The sequence below is a fragment of the Bidens hawaiensis genome, unplaced genomic scaffold (genome assembly GCF_021521415.1).
Source record: "Bidens hawaiensis isolate Kalapana, Puna unplaced genomic scaffold, B.hawaiensis_p1.1 tig00013942_1, whole genome shotgun sequence".
NCBI lineage: Eukaryota > Viridiplantae > Streptophyta > Magnoliopsida > Asterales > Asteraceae > Bidens > Bidens hawaiensis.
Genome location: NW_027492192.1, coordinates 557218 through 562229, shown reverse-complemented (window position 1 = coordinate 562229; position 5012 = coordinate 557218). Strand labels below are relative to the sequence as shown.

At 30.0% G+C, this 5012-nt stretch overlaps 1 long non-coding RNA gene across 1 annotated transcript; it reads left to right on the top strand.

Moving 5' to 3' along the window:
- The first annotated feature begins 2439 nt into the window (after nt 1-2439).
- LOC143545363 (uncharacterized) lies at nt 2440-4701 on the top strand. Its single transcript, XR_013137415.1, has 3 exons — nt 2440-2645; nt 3496-3659; nt 4425-4701. It is a non-coding gene; the product is annotated as an uncharacterized LOC143545363 (long non-coding RNA).
- The last annotated feature ends 311 nt before the right edge of the window (nt 4702-5012 follow it).

Below are 5012 nucleotides of genomic sequence, written 5' to 3'. Positions count from 1 at the left end.
TTTGAAGCCACTTAAGTTCCGGATCGCTAATCAAACACGAATTAAACGACTAACTCTCGTTTATATTAATCGGAAAATATTATTCAAAAAACTGATTACAATCTCAAACCCTAACTAGGTTTGACTCTTGAACCTTAACTCGGTTGCATCTCGTGTGTGTCTTTAGATGAACCCTAACTCGGTTGCACCTCACACCACCTATAATGTCTAACCATAACTCGGTTTATATAGACTAATCTAACTTGATAGCCAAAACATCTATCTATTCTAATAAAAGACTATTTATTTTTGCACTTGCCATCCTCATAGCCCTTCTTACATTTTTTTCCACTTATTTCAATATATAGTCCTTATCTTTTAACTCATGTCAATATATGAATTCAAGTTTGTTTTATATATGTAAATCATAATCAATTCATTCATTAACATTAATAGTTAAATAAGAAAATATTAAAATTGACGTGACGAGTTTGTTAGAATATAATTTTAAATTCACATGTAATTGAAAATTAAAGCAAATAAAGGTGCATTATTGTCGAAGAATTTGGATATGTATGATAAACTACAAATTGTTTTTTAAACTAGGATTCGAGCAACAGTGCATAATTTTTTATATAAGATTGGTTTCAAATTTAAAATCTTCTCATATGCATTTGAACTTGGGAAAATGTGTAGTTTCTTAATTTTCTCCAAACGTCTTGTATAAATATTGCAAACATAGAGAGAGAATACCTATTATATATCTTGGTGTTTACCATTAAATTATTGAAGTTGAATTATATATTTATAATCTATATGTATACTGATTTACTATATGAAGTATATATCATTTATTTATATGATTTTTTTGTGTAGTATAAAGGGTTTTAGCAATAAGAAAATTAATATTTAGTTTTCAATATTTTCTTTTATAATTCAGACCAAAATACTTCAGAACATACGTTTTCACATTAACTTTAAAAAAACAATTAATCCGGTTAAAAGTCATTTACCATGTTTCCAACAAATCCGAAATCTTTGTTTTTTTTCTATAAGTTTTTAACAAATATATATCGATTAATTAAATATTCTAACAACTCCCATAATATTAACAATTTTTTTTTTGAACGGTGACTTTCATAGTGGTTGAATATTCAGCCACAGCTCTCGGAGAGAGCCCCAACCACCCCACTCGGGCCAAGACTTTGTTGTCTTAACCGGGCCCACGCTTGGCATCCAAGTTTGGCTCGGCGTTCCACGAGAAAATTTCGAGCCCCCTGTTACTTGACAGGAGTTGTCCGCCCACAAGAGCAAGCTTTCTGGGAAGGGACACTCTGATAGAACTTGAGAGGCCAACCGGCTTCAATCTCTTACCCATAATATTAACAAATAACATGGGATTAGTATCCAAAATTTAAATATTCCTTATCCAATACTTTCAACTATTATAAATAATAATCATTACCTTCACTTTATGTAACTTTAAATCTTCTATTATTTCACTAACTCAGAATAATCATTTTTATTTGAACATGACTTTAAGGTTAGTATGCATTTATCATTTCCATTAATATGAAATAAAAAAAAAAATCATTTTGTTATACTTTAATTTCCGGTTTTATATGTTGCTTGATTTTACAATTGTTAATTGTAAAATATAAATTTAAGTAAAATTTTGTCATACACAGAATATTATTGATACCAAATTTATCATGATCAATAAATTTCAAATTCTAAAAATTATAAGGATGACTATATCATCAAAGTTCGGGTAATCTGATTTTTTGAATAATCATGTTTTTGTGATAAACATGAGCACATGATCTCAAATGACATTATATATATTAATTGATTAACATGTATGATATTTTATGTATATGAATATTTTTGTTGTTAGTTTCATAGATACATTATCATTTATTTAGGATTGGTATGTACTTGAAGAATCTTATTTATCACACGGACAATTATACATGGCTATATCACGAGTTATAAACATACCTATATGTTACCTTATCAAGAGTTACAAGCAGACATGGACTAAAGATTTGCTTTGTGACAAACAATGTATACCGACCAACCAGTACAATCACAAATGTAGTGTAGCGGGACTGTTTTACTTATTTTTAACATATTTGTGTAATCTTAGTTATGTAATTTATGTAATATTAATGTAAATTGTAATTGTATAAAATATAGGATCATTTTGTTAAATGTATTTCACTTAATGATTAAAGTACAAAATTTTCATAAATTACCCGTGTAATACACGGGCCTTAAGCTAGTTATCAAATATAATAAAACTCACTACATCATTAATGAATCTCATAGGCCCAGTAGGTCCAACCCGGTCACCAACACATGACGGACTTATTAAGTCGGAAATTACTTTCGACAGCCACTCGATCCAAGATAGTAACAACTCTTTAGTTAACCCACCGAAGTCAGTCTATCTATTTTAGCAACCATACTTGTATAGCTGGTCTATTAAAGAGAGAGTGCCAAACACAGCTAGCATGTTATATGCTGTGAAGATGGTGACTGTTTCTAATGCTTAAATCCACCACTCTCTCTCACAAACTAAACATTAGCCATGGATCTAAAGAATTGCATGACTATGGTTTTCATTCTCTTCCTCCTACTCGCAGTTCCCGGTTTTTCCAAAGGTTTGTTTAAATGTTTTCTTAAGGTTGTTGATGTTACGTATCGTTCTTGATTAGTCGGTCAATGAATTTGTCGTTCCTGTTCGTCATAAATTTACAGCTTGATCTTCGGAATTCATAGGGTATGCATGAAACCGAAAAAATCGATCCGCAAAAACAAACCAAAACAATAACTGACGTTTCATATTATGTTTTTGTAAAAACCGAACTTAAGGTTTAGGTTTGGTTTTGCATGTAACAAAAACCGAAAAAACCCAATGGGGATATCTAGATTTTCACTTTTTATTTTTATTATTTATAAGAATTTAATAAATACGTGAATCAAATATTTTAGCTCAAATGTATAATAATCAATTAGTTATCAATTAACATAATGATTTAGGCCGAGATTCATTATTTTAGCCAAATAATTAATTATTCTTTCTCTAAAATTTTCAAGCTTAAATAGAAAAACTAAAAAAACCAAAATCGGACCAAACCCGAACTAAAAAACCAAAACCGTATGGTTTTCAAAAGTTCAAAACCCAAAATTTCTGCCTTTGGTGCGGTTTTAGGCTAAAACCGACCCAAACGGAACTGTACACACCCTTACATTTTCCGTTTCTCTCGTTCAAATGTTTTAAATATTAAGTCTTTTGACTTTACGTGTTGGTTCTTTTTTTTGGGAAGGCAACGATTTATCAAAAAACGGTCCTAGCAAGTTGCTAGAGCATGTTACATGTTATTCTTGATTAGTCTGTCGATGAATTTATCAAATTCGTCTTGTTCGTTATAGATTTGCAACTTGATCTTCGATATCATACTATATGTGTTTGTTATTTAAACTTGGTTTGGATTTTTAATTTGTATATAGAGGGAATAGATTCAGAAATTTATGATATTGATTACCGGGGACCTGAAACTCATTCTCATAGACCTCCACCAAATCGAAATCGAATCGGAAGTGGTGTTCCTCATAACAATCTCAAGAAGCATCCGCGATTCAAGAGACTAACAACTCGAAAAGCGATTAAGAAGGTTAGATCCTCATAACCTTAGTTGTACGGGTAGCTTGACTGTAACCGTGTCTAAATAAATATGCATGTCGTGTTGTTCGGGTTAGTCAGTTAGGCCACCAACCTAACCTAGTCCGTTGTCACCATGTAAATGTCTTGGTGGCCGGGGTAAAAGAATGTCATGTGGTACGGTGGTAGTACAAAAGGGACGGGTAAAAACAATTAAACTTGTGGCAAAATCATTTTTGTGAATCTACTAAAAAAATCAACAAATATATAAAATAAAATATACTATTAACTTAAAAGTAATTTATTATTGGTCACAGTCAGTGATAGTATTTCCCCTATGAGTTGGTAACTTGGTATTGAGCATTGATCTCGTAACTATATAGGATTGTCGGTCGGATCTAATACCACTGCATAACCGGTTTGATTATCTATGAATGACCGAATGGGTCAGTCGAACAAATGAACCGAACTACTGGTTGGACCAAAGTTTTTATTTATTTTTTTTTATAATTTTATTTAAACTTTTGTTACTACTTTAGTTTCATATATTTATTTTTATTTAGCTACATGTATACTTTTTTAACTTTTAAGTTATTTATGACATTATCTGAGAGTTCAACTTAATAGAGGGAACAGTTCAGTTTTAGAAACATTATTTTAATTCAGCTTGTGTGTTCAACTTCAGCTAGCCAGATGATCAAATGTTAAAAAGATAATCATGGCTAATGCTTTCTTTTTATGTCGTTCTTTTAGTGATTATATATTTGATTTTGAACAGGGGAAAATTGCTTGACGGGCGAAGAATTATTGAACAATGGTGGCTTGATTTCAGATTCGAGTTAAAATATATATATGTTTTGTGTCCTTTAAAATATTTTAATGGTTATTGATATTTAAAAATATGTTAAAATGGATATGATTTATAAGTTATTGGTACTTGGTTTATACAATTAACAATATATATAAAATCAAAACATTTTAAGCATATTTTTTGTTCCACAATAAAGTTTGCAGTTGTGTAATTGTTTTGATATTGGCACAAAGATTTCAATGTAATTTTTTAACATGTTTTCTTGTGTAATGTATGTTATTATATATACAGTCTATGTTGTGATGGTGCTTTCGGTTTATATTTGTTTAATTTTCTAGATTGATAAATCATCTTAATTATCTCCAAAATTGTAGTCCTAACTTGCTTTGTCATTTTAAACAGAATCAGATTCTTCAAATAAAAAAAACCCATGCTCTAAAAAGTTGCACACGCTATAAAGAAAAAAAAAATTAAAGTGATAAGATATCATCTGTTGAAGAATGATCTAAAAAAATCATGAAAATAAAATGAATACATAAAAATTATTTACAATTT